Source organism: Rhinichthys klamathensis, unplaced genomic scaffold, assembly GCF_029890125.1.
Source record: "Rhinichthys klamathensis goyatoka isolate OS25496 unplaced genomic scaffold, OSU_Roscu_1.1 h1tg000057l_1, whole genome shotgun sequence".
Taxonomy (NCBI): Eukaryota; Metazoa; Chordata; class Actinopteri; order Cypriniformes; family Leuciscidae; genus Rhinichthys; species Rhinichthys klamathensis.
This window is the reverse complement of record NW_026606602.1, coordinates 122,501-150,000: the sequence shown is the minus strand read 5'-3', so window position 1 is coordinate 150,000 and position 27,500 is coordinate 122,501. Positions and strand designations below refer to the sequence as shown.

Genomic DNA, 27,500 nt, shown 5'->3' with positions numbered 1-27,500 from the left:
AACTTGTTAAGTGCTGTCTGTCGTGTCATTCACAAAGTTTACCCTGGCGCTCAAGCAGTTTTTAGGGTTTTTTTTTTTGTGGCATTTCCAAGCCAGTTTAGACCCAAGGTTGTAGGCTATAGCATGTTTAGCCAACGCAGGTATTATAATTTTTAATGAAGATCATGCAATAATGAACATGCCGATTATGACACAGATATCATATGTCCCTCAGGCTTCACTAATGTGATTGGTCAATAGACTGCACACATGTTCCCATCAAGGCCTCTATGAAGGGGATTTTGTGAACAGAAAGGGGGATCACAATGTAAATGTGCAGCCAAGTTACTATAAAAATTCTTAATATTCACGATTAGTAATATTATATCAAATTTAAAAAAAGACAGTTGACAGACTAAAATCTCTAGATGGTGTGTGACTGTTCCGTATCACAAATGTGGAAGCACAGAGATTCACATTTATGCACATTACTTGAACATGGTATCAATATCAAGCTCACTCATACACAGTTACAATGCAGCTCTAGCCAGGACAAGGTCACACAATGAAATGAACTTTGGCCAACTAAAGGGAAGATTTCAGTGTCTGAAAAGCCTGAGGGTTGCACTTGATAGGGCCTGTGACATTACATGTGCAATATTACACAACATTTCCACCATCAGCAAAAATATAAAACATTTCATTAAATGTTTAATAAAAGACAAGACAAATATGCTTAGTTCTTTGATTTTTTATTTAAGTTGTTCTTTGTAAAGAAAAGCCAGTGATCAAGTCATCTTTTGCCTGCAATAAGAGATACTATGCAAGGTCAGCAATAGTACTCTGTGTGAAATAATATATTAGCACTTACTCTGAAGTTCCTTTGAAGCAACTCTATCTCTAACTCTGTAGTGCCAGTTTTTTTTTTTCTTTAAGTTGTCAAGTTCCCCCCCCAAAATACTCTAGGGGCAGGGGGGCTTGGGTTAAACCTGTCAATACAAGCCTTATGCAACAAAAAATAAAAGGTAAAGTATACACTGCCCACCTCTGTATAACTGCTTTGTGTAGACTCTTCTGTAGGCCTTTCTGTAGATGTGGACTCCTGCAACACATGTTGCATTCAGAAATAATAGGTACTCAAGTGTAAATGAAGTAAAGTTATTTAAAGATACTTTCTCCAAAAGACAGTCATCTGAGAGAGTTTCTTCACTGTCCTGTGCATTGGTGGGGAAAGGGCCATTACAAAGTGTTGTACTTTTTTTCCTTTTGATGTAAAGTTTGGAAAAGTCCACTTACTGCACATGGATCAGCCACTTGGAACAGATAAATGTGTTGGTGTTTAAAACTGCACAAAAGAGGAAAACACAATTTCATTACAATGAAGTACACTGGGGGAAATGTGATCAATAACTCATGGCAACATATTTTTTTACATTAACTAGGTTACATGTAGTTTCACACATGCACACTTTCACAAGTAAGCAATTCATCACTAGGCCTACTCAAGGTTTAACAGTTGATATGACTGGACCAGCCATTGGGATTATAGGCCTATAGTGCAGCAAAAAAATATTTTACAGTGTAAGATAATTTAAAGTTTATTTACCAGTAATGAAGGAGTTGCTGCTACTGGTCCCTGCTGTGTGTCTGAGGAAGAGCTGAACCCCGGACGGGTCGGTTCACATTTAACCCAAGGGTCAGCTCTTCTGCCGGGGTATAATGTGGGGGTGCAGGACCATCACCTGTTTGTTTTTCTTTTCTTTTTTTCTCAGCCTTTTTCTTGGTTGCTTTTATAAACAAGCAAACATTTATTAACAGTGCCTTTTTAAAAGAGACTATAGTAGCCTATAGTAGGCTACAAATTACCATTATGTAGAATATTCTAGTACTTCACTTTTACTTGTTCCCATGTTCTAGTAGTGGGTGGTGACTGACATTACAATGAACAAAGTTATTAATTATTTAGAAATTATTCAAATAAAAAAAATATATACTGTAATAAGTGATAAAAACATATAAATGGTCACTACAAACTTATAATTTGCTACTTTTTGCACATTTTAGGTGAAAACTTGTAATTAAGTTTTCAAATTCAGCATAACCTTCTAGCAATAGCTCTTGCTCTGCTGCAGAGTAAAACTGAGCGCACTCTTTGGCCACGGTGAGCAGCCAATAGCAGCGTTGCTGAACAATGTTTCTACTATCGATGCATATCCCCTTTTAACCCAGCGCATGAACGCGCAATTATCTCAGATAACTCAATCCAGCGATACTAATCATAAACAACAGGTGTGCTCGAAGAACCCAATTAGCCGGATCATGAATAGCACGATGATATCATCTTAGATGTCTCATTTGATCTCGGATGTTTTAAGCAACGTACGAAGAACGAGCCCCAGCACACAAAGTAATCCGGATGAACGACTACTTCGATAGGCCACAGGGGCATGACTCGCTTGCCCTACTAATTGTCCATCTCATTCAGGTGGCTTAGTCAATGAGGCGTTAGAACAGGGCATACACACACAAACACACAGATTTTCTGAATGAACAAGCGGGATGTGGAAGTTGCTCTTTATTTGGGATAAAACATGGACATACCTGGAGAAGCCTTAGCAGAGGATGGTTGCGATCCATCCACCTCTGGGTTATGGGCCAGCACGCTTCCGCTGCGCCACTCTGCTCGCAATAGAAGAGCTCCCATTCACAGGTGTTTTCAAAAGGGCTTGCGTTTAGGCACACATGAAGTGCACACGAAGTGCCTCTGTCATAAATGTGATCAGGTGAAAACAACAAAGGGTTTTAGCACAAAGATGTGACAGCTTTTCTTCAAGTAGGAGCAGAGTATGTTTATAAGTAAAGCTGTCTTAGCAGAGGATGGTTTCGATCCATCGACCTCTGGGTTATGGGCCCAGCACGCTTCCGCTGCGCCACTCTGCTCCTGACAACAGACTTGCCATACTCTACTGTTTTCAAATTGACATGCGTTTAGGCACACTTGAAGTGCTATTCTGTCATCAATTAGAACAGGTGAAAAATGCAGAAGGTTTTAGCACACAGCTGAGGCAACTTTTCTTCAAGTAGGAGCAGAGTATGTTTATAAGTAACGCTGTCTTAGCAGAGGATGGTTTCGATCCATCGACCTCTGGGTTATGGGCCCAGCACGCTTCCGCTGCGCCACTCTGCTGTAAACCAACCCAGATGGGACTCAAACCCACAATCCCTAGCTTAGGAGGCCAGTGCCTTATCCATTAGGCCACTGGGGCTGTTCAAAATATCTGCTCATCTGCCCCCATTACTTTGGCTTCAGTGACAACAACAGCATTGGCATTTAAACAAGGCCAGCACACAAAGTAATCCGGATGAACGACTACTTCGATAGGCCACTGGGGCATGACTCGCTTGCCCTACTAATTGTCCATCTCATTCAGGTGGCTTATTTTTTTCAGAAAAAAATTCTAAAAGAATGAAACGTAAAAATTTTCTGTCAATGACGAAGAGCACCAGAGGGTATGCCCTAATTGAACTAAACCCTAATCCTGGCTTAATCTAAACCCTGTCTGTGAAACCAGGCCATATCGTTTTCATTGGTCATGTGTCTCCTAAGCACAAACACATACTGTATATTTTAGTTTCTTGTGCCCAGAACAGAGGTTACAGGTTCTATAGTGTATTCCAGCCTTTAAATAGATGGGTTTAAGGTGTGTTGATTACAGCAGCTTATGCAAAGGTTCATTTCACAGTTTTATTGTTCCAACAGATAAAGAAGCAAGCATCATGGAAAACAGCACACAGACCGAGACTCGAGCATCTTCATCATCCCTCGCTCCTCCTCCTGTTGTCATCTCTCCTTCATCTTCCTCCATCACTCCTCCTCCTGTTGTCATCTCCTCTCCTTCATCTTCATCCCTCGCTCCTCCTCCTGTTGTCATCTCTCCTTCATCTTCCTCCATCACTCCTCCTCCTGTTGTCATCTCCTCTCCTTCATCTTCATCCCTCGCTCCTCCTCCTGTTGTCATCTCTCCTTCATCTTCCTCCATCACTCCTCCTCCTGTTGTCATCTCCTCTCCTTCATCTTCATCCCTCGCTCCTCCTCCTGTTGTCATCTCTCCTTCATCTTCCTCCATCACTCCTCCTCCTGTTGTCATCTCCTCTCCTTCATCTTCATCCCTCGCTCCTCCTCCTGTTGTCATCTCTCCTTCATCTTCCTCCATTACTCCTCCTCCTGTTGTCATCTCCTCTCCTTCATCTTCATCCCTCGCTCCTCCTCCTGTTGTCATCTCTCCTTCATCTTCCTCCATCACTCCTCCTCCTGTTGTCATCTCCTCTCCTTCATCTTCATCCCTCGCTCCTCCTCCTGTTGTCATCTCCTCTCCTTCATCTTCATCCATCACTCCTCCTCCTGTTGCCATCTCCTCTCCTTCATCTTCATCCCTCGCTCCCCCTCCTGTTGTCATCTCTCCTTCATCTTCCTCCATCACTCCTCCTCCTGTTGTCATCTCCTCTCCTTCATCTTCAGCCCTCACTCCTCCTCTTTCTGCCTGTGTTTAACGCTCCACTGAAGGTCCAGGCCCAGTGTCTTCCTCACAGGAAAAACGACCAATAAAGAGGAAAGCAGAGCCTAAAGGTATGAGTGCATTCGAGGATTTGAGGAATTTTTTTTTTTTGGACATTTAAATCAAAACTGCTTTATTTTGCACTGTGAAACAGTTTGAGTCAGCTGGAAGAACTGGGTTAGAAGTCTACAAATGTACATATTTGAATATTTTGGTAACACTTTGCAATAAGGTTCATAAGTTAAAGGGATAGTTCACCCAAAAATGAAAATTAAGTCATTAATTACTCACCCTCATGTTGCTCCAACCCCGTAAGACCTTTGTTCATCTTCGGAACACAAATGAAGATATTTTTTATTAAATTTGAGAGCTGGATCACTGCTACATAGGCTTCCAAAGGGAGTGAAACTTGACGGCCCAGAAAGTCATTGAAGAAAATGTTTGTCAAAAGAATGGCCTGAGATGAGAGTTCAAGAGATTTCCACGACGCATGCGCGTCTACTACTTCTTGTTCAGTTCTCGCGCATGCGTCGTGGAAATCTCTTGAACTCTCATCTCAGGCCCACAAGGAAGAAAAGGAATAGTCGAATAAAGTCGTTATTTTTGTTGTTTTTTTCGCACAAAAAGTATTCTCGTCGCTTGATGGCATTCCCCTCATATGGACTGGATATGTGCGCCATTCTTGCTCCAGTAGAGTTCCTCTTTAGCAGAGCCCTGTTGAGTTCCTCCACACCCTTCGGTCCATATGTTGTGGCATATGCAACCTACGGCAATCCTATATGTGTATTCTTTCAGAAAAAAATTCTAAAAGAATGAAACGTAAAAAGGGATCGAACTATCGAACTATCGAACTAAAAACGAACTATCCCTTTAACTGGGAACTTATCCTCGATACTATTCCTTATAAAAAAACAATCGGATTGCTTTGATATCGCTACTTAGACCCAACTTTGCGAATCTCGGCTACTAGCCTTTAGTCCGCTAGCATTTCACGCGTGGGCTCGCGCCTATTGACCGTCTGATTTTACACCCGTTTCACTGAAAGGATACAGGTTATATCCGGCATTTCAGTCCTAAATTACTAGTGATATTGGTAGTATCACTACTAATCTACTGTTCATCTGTTATGGCGAACATACGGATGTGTGTCTAACGTTACCTCTGAGTGCAGGTGAGGACACATTCGAGCTTATTTCGGTACGATTGGAACTGGAATCGGTGGAGAAACAGATCCGTGGTCTGCTGGAGAAGCAAGCCGAGTTGCGGGATCGGCGATCAGCGCTTGAAACGTCACGCGCCGATGCTCACAAGTCAGTGGTTAGTAACTTTTTGACTCCGACTTCTTCTACTCCGTGCGTTTCTCTGCCCAGGAGGACGCGATCATCTCTGGCATCATTCACTCCGGCACCAACCCCACACCATGGACCCTGGGTGATCCCACAGCGGAAGACACGAGCCAGGACCAGAGCAAGAACCTCTCCGCCCCTCCCGGTCTTCGAGATCTCCACCCGGAACCGCTTCTCCCCTCTTCGCGAGTCGGAACGCGACGACGCCGTGATCATCGGCACTTCCATGGTCCGTCATGTCCGCGCTACCTCAGGTAAGGGTAAGGTGCGCACTCACTGCCTTCCTGGTGCTCGTGTTCTTGATGTCGCCGCACAGGTTCCCGAGATCCTGAACGGTGACGAGCGCGTCGGAGCTGTGGTGCTTCACGCTGGAACAAACGATATCAGGCTGCGGCAGACGGAGGTTCTGAAGAAGGACTACAGGAGCCTGATCGAGACGGTACGCAGCACAGCGCCTGAGGCAACGATCATCGTGTCTGGACCGCTTCCCACGTACCGACAAGGACAGGAAAGGTTCAGTAGATTATTTGCACTAAATTAATGGTTAATGTCATTGTGTAATGAACAAAAACTGCTCTTTGTAAATAATTGGAATCTGTTCTGGGAGCGACCTAGGCTCTACCGTGCTGATGGCCTGCACCCCAGCAGAATCGGAGCGGCTGTGCTGTCGGACAACATCTCCAAGACGTTACACACCGTATGACTAAAAAATCAAATTCCAAATCACAGTCTTTGCTGTGCCAATTTAATTGATATAAGTAGTGATCAGGTGAAAACAACAAAAGGTTTTAGCACAAAGATGTGACAGCTTTTCTTCAAATAGGAGCAGAGTATGTTTATAAGTAAAGCTGTCTTAGCAGAGGATGGTTTCGATCCATCGACCTCTGGGTTATGGGCCCAGCACGCTTCCGCTGCGCCACTCTGCTCCTGACAACAGACTTGCCATACTCTACTGTTTTCAAATTGACATGCGTTTAGGCACACTTGAAGTGCTCTTCTGTCATCAATTAGAACAGGTGAAAAATGCAGAAGGTTTTAGCACACAGCTGAGGCAACTTTTCTTCAAGTAGGAACAGAGCACGTATTTAACCCCCTGGGGTCGGCTATCGCGCCAGCGCGATTGTCTCGCTTTTTTTCTTATCAGTGCAAAAAAAAACTCAAAATACTCGGTTGATTTTAATCTTACAAATAAGTGTTGTACATCATTAGATCCTGTTAAGTTTCTATTTTTTTTGTGGATACTCACAATAAAAACAAAGTGTTGTGCTTTTCGCCAAATAAAGAAAAACAAACATGATGCGAGTTCTGCGTTCTCTCTGTCAGTGAAGTCTATTCTGAAACGCGTCCTAAGATTAACTGTAACTCCGCGATTACTTGTCACACAGGCACGAGAGATTTTTCTTTATGAAGCTTGAATTCTCTTCTTTTAAATGAAGTAATTTATATAAAAAACAAATATTCTCAGTTTATGTAATCCGTGAAACCAAGGAGAGGTACAGTTTTTTTCTCTCCCCCCTCATTATTTTTAATGAGCTGAGGCCGGCACACCCCCGGCACTGTTCACATGGTAGATAGGTGATCTATGCGTCGCACACGCGGACACGCCCCCCGATCAATGCCATAAAAACCCGAAGTTTCTTTATGAGATTCACTGATAGATCATCGCGTTTTGAGGATGGCACGCTACTCCGGTGATGAAGCCCTTCAGATGATTCTGGACAGCGAGGAAGAATTCACCTTTTCCTCAGAGGAAGATTGCAACTCGGATGACGAACGGCTGCATTTTGAAGAACGAATTGATCCCGCCGAGGATACAAGTTCGGAGTAAGTTGTTTAGTGTTATGTAATTCCTTTTCTGATCATATATAGAACTCATGAATTTTCAGACTATATTTTGCCTAGTTTTGGCTAGCTTATGACATCCCTAACATTCGTGTATGCTCAAGTGTAGCTACACTTTTAAAATGTCTCTTTAGCTACACTAAAAAAAGATCTCATAAAAGTGCGTTTCTAGGCTTAGGTTATATAATGTGATTTAGTGCAAATATATTTCCGGTAAAATATGTGATAGGCCTATTGTCTATGCAATATATTTATATTATGTTCAGTTTTGGTTAGCCTATGACACTACGTATCACGCTTACTGCCTTATGCACAGATGTGAATAGCCTACAGGTGTAAATGTTTGAAATGTAGTGATGTGTCGTTCGCGAACGATCCGTTTATTGCGTGTAGACCACTAAATGCGCGCGGATAATGTCTATGTATAGTGGATAATGTGTATGCTAACAGGTTTTTTTTTATTTTTTTAGGAATGTGTGTAGGCCTACATCACGCTCTCCTTCTCCAGCAGCTCGCAGAGGGGAACGCAGGCGTCGTTCAGTTCTCAGTGCGATTGAGAATCAAACTGAGTAAGTGCATAGATGTAATATTTTACAGATTTACAATGTAATCATGACATCATGACATCTTTGCAGACACTGACACACAGAAAACAGTTGATTAATAAAAATAAAATAAAAATTTAGTTTTTATAACGATATTCGACGTTTGCTCCTTGATTGTCGAATGCCATTTTTGGCAGAAATTATAAAATACATACAGATGATACAGTTTCTTTGATTGTGTTATCAGCATTCTCACTTTTTTTTTCTTTTTTTTAACAGATGTGACAATGAACATGTCCAAGCACCTGTCCCAAAGAGAGCCAAGGCAAACAAGCAGGCAAGCAACAGGCAGACCACTCTGTCATGGAAAACGGAGACCGATGTTGACATGGTTCCACAGACACTGCGATTCCTGCCCGCACGGGAAACTGGACCGCAACTGAGCTCTGTAGACTCGCATTCGCCCATGAGTCTATTCAAACAATTTTTTTCAGAAAGTGCTGTGTCAACTTTGTGCCACAACACCAATGCTCATGACTCGCTTGCCCTACTAATTGTCCATCTCATTCAGGTGGCTTAGTCAATGAGGCGTTAGAACAGGGCATACACACACAAACACACAGATTTTCTGAATGAACAAGCGGGATGTGGAAGTTGCTCTTTATTTGGGATAAAACATGGACATACCTGAAGAAGCCTTAGCAGTGGATGGTTTCGATCCATCGACCTCTGGGTTATGGGCCCAGCACGCTTCCACTGCGCCTGACAACAGACTTGCCATATTCTACTGTTTTCAAATTGACATGCGTTTAGGCACACTTGAAGTGCTCTTCTGTCATCAATTAGAACAGGTGAAAAATGCAGAAGGTTCTAGCACACAGCTGAGGCAACTTTTCTTCAAGTAGGAGCAGAGTATGTTTATAAGTAAAGCTGTCTTAGCAGAGGATGGTTTCGATCCATCGACCTCTGGGTTATGGGCCCAGCACGCTTCCGCTGCCCCACTCTGCTGTAAACCACCCCAGATGGGACTCAAACCCACAATCCCTGGCTTAGGAGGCCAGTGCCTTTCCATTAGGCCACTGGGGCTGTTCAAAATATCTGCTCATCTGCCCCCATTACTTTGGCTTCATTGACAACAACAGCATTGGCATTTAAACAAGGCCAGCACACAAATTAATCCGGATGAACGACTACTTTGATAGGCCACTGGGGCATGACTCGCTTGCCCTACTAATTGTCCATCTCATTCAGGTGGCTTAGTCAATGAGGCGTTAGAACAGGGCATACACACACAAACACACAGATTTTCAGAATGAACAAGCGGGATGTGGCAGTTGCTCTTTATTTGGGATAAAACATGGACATACCTGAAGAAGCCTTAGCAGAGGATGGTTTCGATCCATCGACCTCTGGGTTATGGGCCCAGCACGCTTCCGCTGCGCCACTCTGCTCGCCATAGAAGAGCTCCCATTCACAGGTGTTTTCAAAAGGGCTTGTGTTTAGGCACACATGAAGTGCACACGAAGTGCCTCTGTCATAAATGTGATCAGGTGAAAACAACAAAGGGTTTTAGCACAAAGATGTGACAGCTTTTCTTCAAGTAGGAGCAGAGTATGTTTATAAGTAAAGCTGTCTTAGCAGAGGATGGTTTCGATCCATCGACCTCTGGGTTATGGGCCCAGCACGCTTCCGCTGCGCAACTCTGCTCCTGACAACAGACTTGCCATACTCTACTGTTTTCAAATTGACATGCGTTTAGGCACACTTGAAGTGCTCTTCTGTCATCAATTAGAACAGGTGAAAAATGCAGAAGGTTCTAGCACACAGCTGAGGCAACTTTTCTTCAAGTAGGAGCAGAGTATGTTTATAAGTAAAGCTGTCTTAGCAGAGGATGGTTTCGATCCATCGACCTCTGGGTTATGGGCCCAGCACGCTTCCGCTGCGCCACTCTGCTGTAAACCACCCCAGATGGGACTCAAACCCACAATCCCTGGCTTTGGAGCTTGAGGCCAGTGCCTTATCCATTAGGCCACTGGGGCTGTTCAAAATATCTGCTCATGTGCCCCCATTACTTTGGCTTCAGTGTCAACAACAGCATCGGCATTTAAACAAGGCCAGCACACAAAGTAATCCGGATGAACGACTACTTCGATAGGCCACTGGGGCATGACTCGCTTGCCCTGCTAATTGTCCATCTCATTCAGGTGGCTTAGTCAATGAGGCGTTAGAACAGGGCATACACACACAAACACACAGATTTTCTGAATGAACAAGCGGGATGTGGAAGTTGCTCTTTATTTGGGATAAAACATGGACATACCTGAAGAAGCCTTAGCAGAGGATGGTTTCAATCCATCGACCTCTGGGTTATGGGCCCAGCACGCTTCCGCTGCGCCACTCTGCTCGCCATAGAAGAGCTCCCATTCACAGGTGTTTTCAAAAGGGCTTGCGTTTAGGCACACATGAAGTGCACACGAAGTGCCTCTGTCATAAATGTGATCAGGTGAAAACAACAAAGGGTTTTAGCACAAAGATGTGACAGCTTTTCTTCAAGTAGGAGCAGAGTATGTTTATAAGTAAAGCTGTCTTAGCAGAGGATGGTTTCGACCCATCGACCTCTGGGTTATGGGCCCAGCACGCTTCCGCTGCGCCACTCTGCTGTAAACCACCCCAGATGGGACTCGAACCCACAATCCCAGGCTTAGGAGGCCAGTGCCTTATCCATTAGGCCACTGGGGCTGTTCAAAATATCTGCTCATGTGCCCCCATTACTTTGGCTTCAGTGACAACAACAGCTTTGGCATTTAAACAAGGCCAGCACACAAAGTAATCCGGATGAACTACTACTTCCATAGGCCACTGGGGCATGACTCGCTTGCCCTACTAATTGTCCATCTCATTCAGGTGGCTTAGTCAATGAGGCGTTAGAACAGGGCATACACACACAAACACACAGATTTTCTGAATGAACAAGCGGGATGTGGAAGTTGCTCTTTATTTGGGATAAAACATGGACATACCTGAAGAAGCCTTAGCAGTGGATGGTTTCGATCCATCGACCTCTGGGTTATGGGCCCAGCACGCTTCCGCTGCGCCACTCTGCTCCTGACAACAGACTTGCCATATTCTACTGTTTTCAAATTGACATGCGTTTAGGCACACTTGAAGTGCTCTTCTGTCATCAATTAGAACAGGTGAAAAATGCAGAAGGTTCTAGCACACAGCTGAGGCAACTTTTCTTCAAGTAGGAGCAGAGTATGTTTATAAGTAAAGCTGTCTTAGCAGAGGATGGTTTCGATCCATCGACCTCTGGGTTATGGGCCCAGCACGCTTCCGCTGCCCCACTCTGCTGTAAACCACCCCAGATGGGACTCAAACCCACAATCCCTGGCTTAGGAGGCCAGTGCCTTTCCATTAGGCCACTGGGGCTGTTCAAAATATCTGCTCATCTGCCCCCATTACTTTGGCTTCATTGACAACAACAGCATTGGCATTTAAACAAGGCCAGCACACAAATTAATCCGGATGAACGACTACTTCGATAGGCCACTGGGGCATGACTCGCTTGCCCTACTAATTGTCCATGTCATTCAGGTGGCTTAGTCAATGAGGCGTTAGAACAGGGCATACACACACAAACACACAGATTTTCAGAATGAACAAGCGGGATGTGGCAGTTGCTCTTTATTTGGGATAAAACATGGACATACCTGAAGAAGCCTTAGCAGAGGATGGTTTCGATCCATCGACCTCTGGGTTATGGGCCCAGCACGCTTCCGCTGCGCCACTCTGCTCGCCATAGAAGAGCTCCCATTCACAGGTGTTTTCAAAAGGGCTTGCGTTTAGGCACACATGAAGTGCACACGAAGTGCCTCTGTCATAAATGTGATCAGGTGAAAACAACAAAGGGTTTTAGCACAAAGATGTGACAGCTTTTCTTCAAGTAGGAGCAGAGTATGTTTATAAGTAAAGCTGTCTTAGCAGAGGATGGTTTCGATCCATCGACCTCTGGGTTATGGGCCCAGCACGCTTCCGCTGCGCCACTCTGCTCCTGACAACAGACTTGCCATACTCTACTGTTTTCAAATTGACATGCGTTTAGGCACACTTGAAGTGCTCTTCTGTCATCAATTAGAACAGGTGAAAAATGCAGAAGGTTCTAGCACACAGCTGAGGCAACTTTTCTTCAAGTAGGAGCAGAGTATGTTTATAAGTAAAGCTGTCTTAGCAGAGGATGGTTTCGATCCATCGACCTCTGGGTTATGGGCCCAGCACGCTTCCGCTGCGCCACTCTGCTGTACACCACCCCAGATGGGACTCAATCCCACAATCCCTGGCTTTGGAGCTTGAGGCCAGTGCCTTATCCATTAGGCCACTGGGGCTGTTCAAAATATCTGCTCATGTGCCCCCATTACTTTGGCTTCAGTGTCAACAACAGCATCGGCATTTAAACAAGGCCAGCACACAAAGTAATCCGGATGAACAACTACTTCAATAGGCCACTGGGGCATGACTCGCTTGCCCTGCTAATTGTCCATCTCATTCAGGTGGCTTAGTCAATGAGGCGTTAGAACAGGGCATACACACACAAACACACAGATTTTCTGAATGAACAAGCGGGATGTGGAAGTTGCTCTTTATTTGGGATAAAACATGGACATACCTGAAGGAGCCTTAGCAGAGGATGGTTTCAATCCATCGACCTCTGGGTTATGGGCCCAGCACGCTTCCGCTGCGCCACTCTGCTCGCCATAGAAGAGCTCCCATTCACAGGTGTTTTCGAAAGGGCTTGCGTTTAGGCACACATGAAGTGCACACGAAGTGCCTCTGTCATAAATGTGATCAGGTGAAAACAACAAAGGGTTTTAGCACAAAGATGTGACAGCTTTTCTTCAAGTAGGAGCAGAGTATGTTTATAAGTAAAGCTGTCTTAGCAGAGGATGGTTTCGATCCATCGACCTCTGGGTTATGGGCCCAGCACGCTTCCGCTGCGCCACTCTGCTCCTGACAACAGACTTGCCATACTCTACTGTTTTCAAATTGACATGCGTTTAGGCACACTTGAAGTGCTCTTCTGTCATCAATTAGAACAGGTGAAAAATGCAGAAGGTTCTAGCACACAGCTGATGCAACTTTTCTTCAAGTAGGAGCAGAGTATGTTTATAAGTAAAGCTGTCTTAGCAGAGGATGGTTTCGATCCATCGACCTCTGGGTTATGGGCCCAGCACGCTTCCGCTGCGCCACTCTGCTGTAAACCACCCCAGATGGGACTCGAACCCACAATCCCTGGCTTAGGAGGCCAGTGCCTTATCCATTAGGCCACTGGGGCTGTTCAAAATATCTGCTCATGTGCCCCCATTACTTTGGCTTCAGTGACAACAACAGCTTTGGCATTTAAACAAGGCCAGCACACAAAGTAATCCGGATGAACTACTACTTCCATAGGCCACTGGGGAATGACTCGCTTGCCCTACTAATTGTCCATCTCATTCAGGTGGCTTAGTCAATGAGGCGTTAGAACAGGGCATACACACACAAACACACAGATTTTCTGAATGAACAAGCGGGATGTGGAAGTTGCTCTTTATTTGGGATAAAACATGGACATACCTGGAGAAGCCTTAGCAGAGGATGGTTTCAATCCATCGACCTCTGGGTTATGGGCCCAGCACGCTTCCACTGCGCCACTCTGCTCGCCATAGAAGAGCTCCCATTCACAGGTGTTTTCAAAAGGGCTTGCGTTTAGGCACACAGGAAGTGCCTCTGTCATAAATGTGATCAGGTGAAAACAACAAAGGGTTTTAGCACAAAGATGTGACAACTTTTCTTCAAGTAGGAGCAGAGTATGTTTATAAGTAAAGCTGTCTTAGCAGAGGATGGTTTCGATCCATCGACCTCTGGGTTATGGGCCCAGCACGCTTCCGTTTTTTTTTTATTTTTTTTTTTATTAAGAAATTTCAATCAATAAAATACAATAAAATTGAATACAATACAAATACAGTTGTTATTATACAATCATCTCTTCATCACATCTTTCATTTACATACATACATTAAAAATCTCCTTCGGTTCCCGGCAGCTTCCACATTAAATCTTTTAAAACACAACACACTTTTGGGGTAAAAACATCATAAAAAGCATCCAACATATTTTCACCTCTAAAATACACATACAATCTTTCAAAATATAATTCCGTTTTCCTTTTAAACACAGTCCAAACATCCAACACAATTTTTTCCTTTTTAGCCACAGTTCTTCTCTCCCATATTGCACTTTTCATTAGCATTACACACAGATTAATAAAACTTTTGTTTTGACACTTTTTTTCCCAACCAAACATCACCACTCTGTTCCATTCCATTACACTTTCATCCCACTCCTCAGTCAAATCTTTAATTAAAACTTTGCATTTCCTTAAAAATTCCTCCAATTCTTTACAATATAAAAACATATGTAAAATCCACTCTTCCTTTTCCTGGCACACTTTACACAGAGCGTTTTCTTCAATTCCTATTTTATTTAAAATAGCCTCAGTAAAAACCACTTTATGCCTTATAAAATACTCCAAACATCCCAATTTTGTTTCCACACACCTCCCCCTCATATTTCTCCATATACACTCTTCTCTTAGATCTTTGAATTTCTGCACCCAGTATCCATTTACAATCGGCTCTTTAAAAACACCATCTCTAAAAAACCCATAAAACATCTTCACCGTACATGTTTTAAAACCATACAATTTTTCTCCCAACTTCACATACACTTCTTTCCCATTTTTCCCCACTTCCATGCTTTCAATCCTTTTTATCCAGTCTTTGGGTATTGCCTTTTTGATTATTTCATATTTGTTTATTAACTCTTGTCTGCTAAAATCCTCCTTTGCCTCCTCCATTACGTCTACAATATATTGCACTGGTAAAAATCCCTCTTTAAATTCATATAAAACATCTCTTACTCTTGTAATTCCCAGCTCCCACCACTTCTTAAAAAAAATCTCCTTTCCTTGATTTAAAATGCCGTTGTTTAAGAATAAAGGCTGATTTAAAATGTCCTCTCTACCTTGTGGATTAAAATGTACATTACTTAAAAATTTTCCCCAGGCACTCATCAGTTCCTTGTAAAAATTTGGCAACCCCTCTGTCATCCATTTCTTTGCTCTCATCCACAGTATATTATCCCCAAGACTAAAATTCCCACATTTACTTAAAAAATATTCCATTGTTTTTTTCCACGCTGTTTTCTTTTCTTCGTCTAAGTACTTTTGTATTATTTTTACTCTTAAACTATTCTTTCTTTGTTCAAAATCCATTAAGCCCAAACCTCCCTTCTCAACTGCTCCTATCAATGTATTGTATGCAATTCTTGCTGGCTTCCCTTCCCATAAAAAATCTAAAAAACATTTTTCCAGCCTTTTTTCTGCCCACAATGGCATGGATGACACATATAAAACATACCATAATTTTGAAACCATTAAAACATTCAGAATTAAAACCTTCCCCTTCAAAGATAAAGTTCTCAGTTTCCAAAAATTCATCCTTCTTTCAATACCCCCTAATAATTCCTCCCACATTGTTTCTCCTACCTTTTTTTCATCCATTCCCATTAAAACACCTAAAATCTTTATTTCTTTTGTTTCCTTAAAAGCAAAACTATTTGTCAATTCTTTTGCCCCACCAAATCTCATGTACACTGTTTTGTCTGCATTTACTTTTGCTCCTGATCCCTTACAAAACACGTCTACGATTATCATTGCTTTTTTCACACTCTCTAGATCCTTTACTATCATTGTAGTATCATCCGCATATTGAAATATTTTGTTCTTTTCTCCCTCAACACTTATTCCCTTAATTCTCTTTTCCTGTTTTATGGCCAGACCTAGCGGTTCAGAAACTAACGAATATAAAAGAGCTGAAAGTGGACATCCTTGCCTTATTGATCTAGTTATTTTAAAACACTCTGTTAAAAAGCCATTACATTTAATTTTTGTTACTGCGCCTTTGTATAAAATTTGTATCCATTTAATAAAATTCCCTCCAAATCCAAAACTTTTTAAAATATCAAATAAAAATTCATGTTCCACTCTGTCAAACGCTTTTTCAAAATCTAAACTAATTATATAACCTTCTTTGTTCTTGTCATTTATGTATCTTATTGTATCTTTTATACTTATTGTTGTGTCTGCTATGTCTCTTCCTTTCACTCCGTACACTTGATTGGTTTTAATTATACTCGGCATTACTTCCTTCAATCTGTTTGCTAAAATTTTCGACAAAATCTTTAAGTCAGTATTCAACATCGTAATTGGTCTGTAATTCTTCAAATCTATCTTCTCTCCTTTTCGCTTGTATATCAAACTCATTAAACCCATTCCCATTCTTTGATTCAGTTCTCCTTTGTTAAAAACATCTACATATACTTCTTTTAAAATGCTAGTTAAAAAATCTTTTAAAACTATATAAAATTCACTCCCCAAACCATCTATACCCGGACTTTTCTTTTTGTTTAATTCACTAATTGCTCTTTTTATCTCTTCTTCTCCTATATCTTCATCACACTCTTTTTTGTCTTGTTCCCTAACTGTTGTTTTTATTTGTTTCAGTAACTCCAGTTTCTCTTCTTCTTTCACTCCCTCTGCACTAAACAAATTCTCATAGTATGCTTTTATTTCTTTTAGAATTTCCTCGTTTGTTTCCACAACTACTCCATTATTTCCTCTTATTTCTTTTATCATTTTCGCTTTCCCTCTACTTTTTTCTAGATCGAAGAAAAACTTTGTACATTTTTCACCCTCCACCGTGTATTTTGCCTTACTTCTTAGTCTAGCTCCTTCATATTTCTCCTCTTCCATTTCTTTCAATTTTCCCTCTAATTCTTTTATTTTTTGTATATCTTCCCCATTCTCATTTAATTCTTTTTTCAAATTTTCTCTTATTTCTCTCTCCTTGTTTCTCTTGCTTTTCTGTATTAGCTTGCAGTACTTGATTGTAAACTTTTTAACTAAATATTTTGTATTTTCCCACCATATTCTTTTATCTTCACTGTACATTTCGTTCTTCTTTTCTGTTTCAATCATTTCTTTAACACTTAAGACATAATCTTCATTCTTTAAAATCTCTGTATTTAAAACCCATACTCCCGGCCCTTTTTTCATTGAACTCCAGTCTAGGTGCATAAAAATTGGTTTATGGTCACTTAGGCTTGATAACTCATATTTCATACTACCAATAAATCCTTCCACATTCCTTGTACATAATATAAAATCAATTCTTGTTTTACACATAAAATTCCCCACTAATTGCCTCCTTGAATATTCTCTAATTTTTCCATTTCTTTCTCGCCATATATCAACCATGTTGTTTTCTTCCATTAATAATTTCAACTCTTTTCTTCTTTTGTCACTTTTAAAAACCATTCCCTCACCCATTTCAATTTTGCTAAAAACAGTATTAAAATCACCCATCATTATAACTTCTTTGTAATCCTTTAAAAATTCTCTTAACATACTAAAATACTCTTTCTTTTCATTCTCTTTATTTGGCGCATGAACATTAACCACAACTATTGCTTTCCCTTCAAAAACCATTTCTACAGCCATACATTTCCCTTCTTTGTCATTGTATATTTTCTTACATGTTACACCACTGTTTTCCTTTATCAAAACCGCTACACCTCTGCCATACCTATCATCCCCATTATTATATAAGATCTCTCCATTCCACCTTTTCGTTATTTCAGTCATAAAACTTTCCCTCCAGTTGGTCTCTTGTAATAAAATCACATCTTCACTTTTGCACATTTCCTTCATTTTCTCAAATTTCCTTATATCTAAAAGTCCTCTGGCATTAAAATTAACAATTCTTAACAGCATAAAACATATAAAAATGTTGATAAGATCCATCATGTTAGTCCATCTCCTTCAAGTCCTTTAGCACGTCAAACTTATTCGCAGTCTCAATAGGGTCTTTTTTAATGACTTTTTTCCTGGCAGTGTCTAAATTTGGTATTACCTTTATTGGCCTTCTTCTTTTCGATGATTTCACTTGATTGTCTTCCTTTTGTTCCTCCTCTTCAATTTCCATTCCAACCGCTTGTTTGTCAAGATCTATTGTCTCCATGTCGTTTTGCAACCTGTCCGTCAAATCCAACTGTGTCCATACAAATCCATCCTGTTGTATATCCATAAGTCCATTATTCCCTTGATCATTTTGTTCCACATCTTCCAAAGCAGCTTGCACATTTTCCGTTAAAACCATCTTAGTCCAAGTTCCTCCGTTCTGTTGTGATTGTTCCTCTTGATCATTATGTTCTTTTTCATGCTGTTCAGTGTCCTTAGTCGCTGTTGTTTCGCCCTCTTGTATTGTTTCCTCTTCCCGCTGCACATTGTCCCGTTCATGCATCTGCCTGTCCACTTGCTGTTCATCCTCCTCCTCCTCATTTCCCATCTCACACTCACACTTATTTAAAACCAAATTACAATCCGGGCACCTTACTGCATTGCAGTCCCTCGCAAAGTGCCCCCTCTCCTCACACTTAAAACACTTGAACTCCGGGCAATCTTTCACCACATGGTCCGGGCTCATGCACAGCCGACAGGTCTTCACCTGGTGGCCGTGCATCACCCGGAAATATTGTGGGCCTTCTGCCGTTTCCATTCGTGTACTGTATGGGAGGGAGGCAACTTCTTTTGGGAACCGTGTTCTGACAAACCTTGTTCCATCCTCAATGTTGGTGCCCGGATATACTCGTCTTTTTATTTTCGATATTGGGGAAACTCCCCATCCTTTCAACTTGTCAATAATCTCTTCATCAGCAATGTAGACAGGCAGATGCATGAAGGAGACAATGTAATCTCGGTTTTGCAGTCTCTTTACCTCGAAGTTGAATCCATTAATTGTCAACCCCTCCATTAAAATCTCTGTGTCGTCTTCATATTCCAGCGTCACCTCGTACTCCTTAGTTTGTTTGGGTCTGACCGCTAGTATCCTTCCTTCACCAATCCGCTCTGTCACTGCTTTGATAATGTCTACCGCCCTCACATCTTTCACTTGTCCTACTTCCACTGTCACCGTCGCTTCCTTCAAGTACACTCTTTTCACACTCTCTTTTCTTCTTCCATTATCCTTTTCTTTACCATCTCGTTGTCTTTTAGCCAGTCCATTGTCATTCCCACGCCGTATTTCCTCCACCATTGCCATGTCTGTCACCGTGGATCCATCCATTTTTTAAAAAAGAACAAAAAGCACAAAAAACACTGAAGTTCCCCCCAAACAGCGCAAGCTGCTGGGAGGAGGAACTTAAATAAACAAAAAAAACTAACCACTGATAAAAATAAACACTTATTTAAACGCAAAAAAACAAACACAAAAAGTTTGGTGAGCCTCTCTCACCCACTGCAGCCAAACACTTCCTGTTGCTCACTAGCTCCCTCTAGCGTGCTCAAAGTGGTATGGCCGTAAGCTTCCGTTGCGCCACTCTGCTCCTGACAACAGACTTGCCATACTCTACTGTTTTCAAATTGACATGCGTTTAGGCACACTTGAAGTGCTCTTCTGTCATAAATGTGATCAGGTGAAAACAACAAAGGGTTTTAGCACAAAGATGTGACAGCTTTTCTTCAAGTAGGAGCAGAGTATGTTTATAAGTAAAGCTGTCTTAGCAGAGGATGGTTTCGATCCATCGACCTCTGGGTTATGGGCCCAGCACGCTTCCGCTGCGCCACTCTGCTGTAAACCACCCCAGATGGGACTCGAACCCACAATCCCTGGCTTAGGAGGCCAGTGCCTTTCCATTAGGCCACTGGGGCTGTTCAAAATATCTGCTCATCTGCCCCCATTACTTTGGCTTCATTGACAACAACAGCATTGGCATTTAAACAAGGCCAGCACACAAATTAATCCGGATTAACGACTACTTCGATAGGCCACTGGGGCATGACTCGCTTGCCCTACTAATTGTCCATCTCATTCAGGTGGCTTAGTCAATGAGGCGTTAGAACAGGGCATACACACACAAACACACAGATTTTCTGAATGAACAAGCGGGATGTGGAAGTTGCTCTTTATTTGGGATAAAACATGGACATACCTGGAGAAGCCTTAGCAGAGGATGGTTTCGATCCATCGACCTCTGGGTTATGGGCCCAGCACGCTTCCGCTGCGCCACTCTGCTCGCCATAGAAGAGCTCCCATTCACAGGTGTTTTCAAAAGGGCTTGCGTTTAGGCACACATGAAGTGCCTCTGTCATAAATGTGATCAGGTGAAAACAACAAAGGGTTTTAGCACAAAGATGTGACAGCTTCTCTTCAAGTAGGAGCAGAGTATGTTTATAAGTAAAGCTGTCTTAGCAGAGGATGGTTTCGATCCATCGACCGCTGGGTTATGGGCCCAGCACGCTTCCGCTGCGCCACTCTGCTCCTGACAACAGACTTGCCATACTCTACTGTTTTCAAATTGACATGCGTTTAGGCACACTTGAAGTGCTCTTCTGTCATAAATGTGATCAGGTAAAAACAACAAAGGGTTTTAGCACAAAGATGTGACAGCTTCTCTTCAAGTAGGAGCAGAGTATGTTTATAAGTAAAGCTGTCTTAGCAGAGGATGGTTTCGATCCATCGACCGCTGGGTTATGGGCCCAGCACGCTTCCGCTGCGCCACTCTGCTCCTGACAACAGACTTGCCATACTCTACTGTTTTCAAATTGACATGCGTTTAGGCACACTTGAAGTGCTCTTCTGTCATAAATGTGATCAGGTAAAAACAACAAAGGGTTTTAGCACAAAGATGTGACAGCTTCTCTTCAAGTAGGAGCAGAGTATGTTTATAAGTAAAGCTGTCTTAGCAGAGGATGGTTTCGATCCATCGACCTCTGGGTTATGGGCCCAGCACGCTTCCGCTGCGCCACTCTGCTCGCCATAGAAGAGCTCCCATTCACAGGTGTTTTCAAAAGGGCTTGCGTTTAGGCACACATGAAGTGCACACGAAGTGCCTCTGTCATAAATGTGATCAGGTGAAAACAACAAAGGGTTTTAGCACAAAGATGTGACAGCTTTTCTTCAAGTAGGAGCAGAGTATGTTTATAAGTAAAGCTGTCTTAGCAGAGGATGGTTTCGATCCATCGACCGCTGGGTTATGGGCCCAGCACGCTTCCGCTGCGCCACTCTGCTCCTGACAACAGACTTGCCATACTCTACTGTTTTCAAATTGACATGCGTTTAGGCACACTTGAAGTGCTCTTCTGTCATCAATTAGAACAGGTGAAAAATGCAGAAGGTTCTAGCACACAGCTGAGGCAACTTTTCTTCAAGTAGGAGCAGAGTATGTTTATAAGTAAAGCTGTCTTAGCAGAGGATGGTTTCGATCCATCGACCTCTGGGTTATGGGCCCAGCACGCTTCCGCTGCGCCACTCTGCTGTAAACCACCCCAGATGGGACTCGAACCCACAATCCCTGGCTTAGGAGGCCAGTGCCTTATCCATTAGGCCACTGGGGCTGTTCAAAATATCTGCTCATGTGCCCCCATTACTTTGGCTTCAGTGACAACAACAGCATTGGCATTTAAACAAGGCCAGCACACAAAGTAATCCGGATGAACGACTACTTCCATAGGCCACTGGGGCATGACTCGCTTGCCCTACTAATTGTCCATCTCATTCAGGTGGCTTAGTCAATGAGGCGTTAGAACAGGGCATACACACACAAACACACAGATTTTCTGAATGAACAAGCGGGATGTGGAAGTTGCTCTTTATTTGGGATAAAACATGGACATACCTGAAGAAGCCTTAGCAGAGGATGGTTTCAATCCATCGATCTCTGGGTTATGGGCCCAGCACGCTTCCGCTGCGCCACTCTGCTCGCCATAGAAGAGCTCCCATTCACAGGTGTTTTCAAAAGGGCTTGTGTTTAGGCACACATGAAGTGCACACGAAGTGCCTCTGTCATAAATGTGATCAGGTGAAAACAACAAAGGGTTTTAGCACAAAGATGTGACAGCTTTTCTTCAAGTAGGAGCAGAGTATGTTTATAAGTAAAGCTGTCTTAGCAGAGGATGGTTTCGATCCATCGACCTCCGGGTTATGGGCCCAGCACGCTTCCGCTGCGCCACTCTGCTGTAAACCACCCCAGATGGGACTCGAACCCACAATCCCTGGCTTAGGAGGCCAGTGCCTTATCCATTAGGCCACTGGGGCTGTTCAAAATATCTGCTCATGTGCCCCCATTACTTTGGCTTCAGTGTCAACAACAGCATCGGCATTTAAACAAGGCCAGCACACAAAGTAATCCGGATGAACGACTACTTCCATAGGCCACTGGGGCATGACTCGCTTGCCCTACTAATTGTCCATCTCATTCAGGTGGCTTAGTCAATGAGGCGTTAGAACAGGGAATACACACACAAACACACAGATTTTCTGAATGAACAAGTGGCATGTGGAAGTTGCTCTTTATTTGGGATAAAACATGGACATACCTGAAGAAGCCTTAGCAGAGGATGGTTTCAATCCATCGACCTCTGGGTTATGGGCCCAGCACGCTTCCACTGCGCCACTCTGCTCGCCATAGAAGAGCTCCCATTCACAGGTGTTTTCAAAAGGGCTTGCGTTTAGGCACACATGAAGTGCACACGAAGTGCCTCTGTCATAAATGTGATCAGGTGAAAACAACAAAGGGTTTTAGCACAAAGATGTGACAGCTTTTCTTCAAGTAGGAGCAGAGTATGTTTATAAGTAAAGCTGTCTTAGCAGAGGATGGTTTCGATCCATCGACCTCTGGGTTATGGGCCCAGCACGCTTCCGCTGCGCCACTCTGCTCCTGACAACAGACTTGCCATACTCTACTGTTTTCAAATTGACATGCGTTTAGGCACACTTGAAGTGCTCTTCTGTCATAAATGTGATCAGGTGAAAACAACAAAGGGTTTTAGCACAAAGATGTGACAGCTTTTCTTCAAGTAGGAGCAGAGTATGTTTATAAGTAAAGCTGTCTTAGCAGAGGATGGTTTCGATCCATCGACCTCTGGGTTATGGGCCCAGCACGCTTCCGCTGCGCCACTCTGCTCGCCATAGAAGAGCTCCCATTCACAGGTGTTTTCGAAAGGGCTTGCGTTTAGGCACACATGAAGTGCTCTTCTGTCATAAATGTGATCAGGTGAAAACAACAAAGGGTTTTAGCACAAAGATGTGACAGCTTTTCTTCAAGTAGGAGCAGAGTATGTTTATAAGTAAAGCTGTCTTAGCAGAGGATGGTTTCGATCCATCGACCTCTGGGTTATGGGCCCAGCACGCTTCCGCTGCGCCACTCTGCTCCTGACAACAGACTTGCCATATTCTACTGTTTTCAAATTGACATGCGTTTAGGCACACTTGAAGTGCTCTTCTGTCATCAATTAGAACAGGTGAAAAATGCAGAAGGTTCTAGCACACAGCTGAGGCAACTTTTCTTCAAGTAGGAGCAGAGTATGTTTATAAGTAAAGCTGTCTTAGCAGAGGATGGTTTCGATCCATCGACCTCTGGGTTATGGGCCCAGCACGCTTCCGCTGCGCCAATCTGCTGTAAACCACCCCAGATGGCACTCGAATCCACAATCCCTGGCTTAGGAGGCCAGTGCCTTATCCATTAGGCCACTGGGGCTGTTCAAAATATCTGCTCATGTGCCCCCATTACTTTGGCTTCAGTGACAACAACAGCATTGGCATTTAAACAAGGCCAGCACACAAAGTAATCCGGATGAACGACTACTTCCATAGGCCACTGGGGCATGACTCGCTTGCCCTACTAATTGTCCATCTTATTCAGGTGGCTTAGTCAATGAGGGGTTAAAACAGGGCATACACACACAAACACACAGATTTTCTGAATGAACAAGCGGGATGTGGAAGTTGCTCTTTATTTGGGATAAAACATGGACATACCTGGAGAAGCCTTAGCAGAGGATGGTTTCGATCCCTCGACCTCTGGGTTATGGGCCCAGCACGCTTCCGCTGCGCCACTCTGCTCGCCATAGAAGAGCTCCCATTCACAGGTGTTTTCAAAAGGGCTTGCGTTTAGGCACACATGAAGTGCACACGAAGTGCCTCTGTCATAAATGTGATCAGGTGAAAACAACAAAGGGTTTTAGCACAAAGATGTGACAGCTTTTCTTCAAGTAGGAGCAGAGTATGTTTATAAGTAAAGCTGTCTTAGCAGAGGATGGTTTCAATCCATCGACCTCTGGGTTATGGGCCCAGCACGCTTCCGCTGCGCCACTCTGCTCCTGACAACAGACTTGCCATACTCTACTGTTTTCAAATTGACATGCGTTTAGGCACACTTGAAGTGCTCTTCTGTCATAAATGTGATCAGGTAAAAACAACAAAGGGTTTTAGCACAAAGATCTGACAGCTTCTCTTCAAGTAGGAGCAGAGTATGTTTATAAGTAAAGCTGTCTTAGCAGAGGATGGTTTCGATCCATCGACCTCTGGGTTATGGGCCCAGCACGCTTCCGCTGCGCCACTCTGCTCGCCATAGAAGAGCTCCCATTCACAGGTGTTTTTAAAAGGGCTTGCGTTTAGGCACACATGAAGTGCACACGAAGTGCCTCTGTCATAAATGTGATCAGGTGAAAACAACAAAGGGTTTTAGCACAAAGATGTGACAGCTTTTCTTCAAGTAGGAGCAGAGTATGTTTATAAGTAAAGCTGTCTTAGCAGAGGATGGTTTCGATCCATCGACCGCTGGGTTATGGGCCCAGCACGCTTCCGCTGCGCCACTCTGCTCCTGACAACAGACTTGCCATACTCTACTGTTTTCAAATTGACATGCGTTTAGGCACACTTGAAGTGCTCTTCTGTCATCAATTAGAACAGGTGAAAAATGCAGAAGGTTCTAGCACACAGCTGAGGCAACTTTTCTTCAAGTAGGAGCAGAGTATGTTTATAAGTAAAGCTGTCTTAGCAGAGGATGGTTTCGATCCATCGACCGCTGGGTTATGGGCCCAGCACGCTTCCGCTGCGCCACTCTGCTGTAAACCACAATCCCTGGCTTAGGAGGCCAGTGCCTTATCCATTAGGCCACTGGGGCTGTTCAAAATATCTGCTCATGTGCCCCCATTACTTTGGCTTCAGTGACAACAACAGCATTGGCATTTAAACAAGGCCAGCACACAAAGTAATCCGGATGAACGACTACTTCCATAGGCCACTGGGGCATGACTCGCTTGCCCTACTAATTGTCCATCTCATTCAGGTGGCTTAGTCAATGAGGCGTTAGAACAGGGCATACACACACAAACACACAGATTTTCTGAATGAACAAGCGGGATGTGGAAGTTGCTCTTTATTTGGGATAAAACATGGACATACCTGAAGAAGCCTTAGCAGAGGATGGTTTCGATCCATCGACCTCTGGGTTATGGGCCCAGCACGCTTCCGCTGCGCCACTCTGCTCGCCATAGAAGAGCTCCCATTCACAGGTGTTTTCAAAAGGGCTTGCGTTTAGGCACACATGAAGTGCACACGAAGTGCCTCTGTCATAAATGTGATCAGGTGAAAACAACAAAGGGTTTTAGCACAAAGATGTGACAGCTTTTCTTCAAGTAGGAGCAGAGTATTTTTATAAGTAAAGCTGTCTTAGCAGAGGATGGTTTCGACCCATCGACCTCTGGGTTATGGGCCCAGCACTCTTCCGCTGCGCCACTCTGCTCCTGACAACAGACTTGCCATACTCTACTGTTTTCAAATTCACATGCGTTTAGGCACACTTGAAGTGCTCTTCTGTCATCAATTAGAACAGGTGAAAAATGCAGAAGGTTCTAGCACACAGCTGAGGCAACTTTTCTTCAAGTAGGAGCAGAGTATGTTTATAAGTAAAGCTGTCTTAGCAGAGGATGGTTTCGATCCATCGACCTCTGGGTTATGGGCCCAGCACGCTTCCGCTGCGCCACTCTGCTCGCCATAGAAGAGCTCCCATTCACAGGTGTTTTCGAAAGGGCTTGCGTTTAGGCACACATGAAGTGCCTCTGTCATAAATGTGATCAGGTGAAAACAACAAAGGGTTTTAGCACAAAGATGTGACAGCTTTTCTTCAAGTAGGAGAAGAGTATGTTTATAAGTAAATCTGTCTTAGCAGAGGATGGTTTCGATCCATCGACCTCTGGGTTATGGGCCCAGCACGCTTCCGCTGCGCCACTCTGCTCCTGACAACAGACTTGCCATACTCTACTGTTTTCAAATTGACATGCGTTTAGGCACACTTGAAGTGCTCTTCTGTCATCAATTAGAACAGGTGAAAAATGCAGAAGGTTCTAGCACACAGCTGAGGCAACTTTTCTTCAAGTAGGAGCAGAGTATGTTTATAAGTAAAGCTTTCTTAGCAGAGGATTGTTTCGATCCATCGACCTCTGGGTTATGGGCCCAGCACGCTTCCGCTGCGCCACTCTGCTCCTGACAACAGACTTGCCATACTCTACTGTTTTCAAATTGACATGCGTTTAGGCACACTTGAAGTGCTCTTCTGTCATCAATTAGAACAGGTGAAAAATGCAGAAGGTTCTAGCACACAGCTGATGCAACTTTTCTTCAAGTAGGAGCAGAGTATGTTTATAAGTAAAGCTGTCTTAGCAGAGGATGGTTTCGACCCATCGACCTCTGGGTTATGGGCCCAGCACGCTTCCGCTGCGCCACTCTGCTGTAAACCACCCCAGATGGGACTCGAACCCACAATCCCTGGCTTAGGAGGCCAGTGCCTTATCCATTAGGCCACTGGGGCTGTTCAAAATATCTGCTCATGTGCCCCCATTACTTTGGCTTCAGTGACAACAACAGCATTGGCATTTAAACAAGGCCAGCACACAAAGTAATCCGGATGAACGACTACTTCCATAGGCCACTGGGGCATGACTCGCTTGCCCTACTAATTGTCCATCTCATTCAGGTGGCTTAGTCAATGAGGCGTTAGAACAGGGCATACACACACAAACACACAGATTTTCTGAATGAACAAGCGGGATGTGGAAGTAGAAGAGCTCCCATTCACAGGTGTTTTCAAAAGGGCTTGCGTTTAGGCACACATGAAGTGCACACGAAGTGCCTCTGTCATAAAAGTGATCAGGTGAAAACAACAAAGGGTTTTAGCACAAAGATGTGACAGCTTTTCTTCAAGTAGGAGCAGAGTATGTTTATAAGTAAAGCTGTCTTAGCAGAGGATGGTTTCGACCCATCGACCTCTGGGTTATGGGCCCAGCACGCTTCCGCTGC

The 27,500-nt window shown here is 43.4% G+C and overlaps 8 non-coding genes across 8 annotated transcripts; all 8 read right to left on the bottom strand.

Annotated features, from left to right (window-relative positions):
• Positions 1-9,282: 9,282 nt before the first annotated feature.
• Positions 9,283-9,354, bottom strand: trnar-ccu (transfer RNA arginine (anticodon CCU)). Its single transcript has one exon. It is a non-coding gene; the product is annotated as a tRNA-Arg (tRNA).
• Positions 9,355-10,934: 1,580 nt separating this feature from the next.
• On the bottom strand, positions 10,935-11,007 carry trnar-ccu (transfer RNA arginine (anticodon CCU)). The gene has a single exon. It is a non-coding gene; the product is annotated as a tRNA-Arg (tRNA).
• A 618-nt stretch (positions 11,008-11,625) lies between these two features.
• Positions 11,626-11,697, bottom strand: trnar-ccu (transfer RNA arginine (anticodon CCU)). Its single transcript has one exon. It is a non-coding gene; the product is annotated as a tRNA-Arg (tRNA).
• Positions 11,698-13,524: 1,827 nt separating this feature from the next.
• trnar-ccu (transfer RNA arginine (anticodon CCU)) lies at positions 13,525-13,597 on the bottom strand. The gene has a single exon. It is a non-coding gene; the product is annotated as a tRNA-Arg (tRNA).
• A 6,402-nt stretch (positions 13,598-19,999) lies between these two features.
• On the bottom strand, positions 20,000-20,071 carry trnar-ccu (transfer RNA arginine (anticodon CCU)). The gene has a single exon. It is a non-coding gene; the product is annotated as a tRNA-Arg (tRNA).
• Positions 20,072-21,684: 1,613 nt separating this feature from the next.
• On the bottom strand, positions 21,685-21,757 carry trnar-ccu (transfer RNA arginine (anticodon CCU)). Its single transcript has one exon. It is a non-coding gene; the product is annotated as a tRNA-Arg (tRNA).
• A 627-nt stretch (positions 21,758-22,384) lies between these two features.
• trnar-ccu (transfer RNA arginine (anticodon CCU)) lies at positions 22,385-22,457 on the bottom strand. The gene has a single exon. It is a non-coding gene; the product is annotated as a tRNA-Arg (tRNA).
• Positions 22,458-26,939: 4,482 nt separating this feature from the next.
• On the bottom strand, positions 26,940-27,012 carry trnar-ccu (transfer RNA arginine (anticodon CCU)). The gene has a single exon. It is a non-coding gene; the product is annotated as a tRNA-Arg (tRNA).
• Positions 27,013-27,500: the final 488 nt, after the last annotated feature.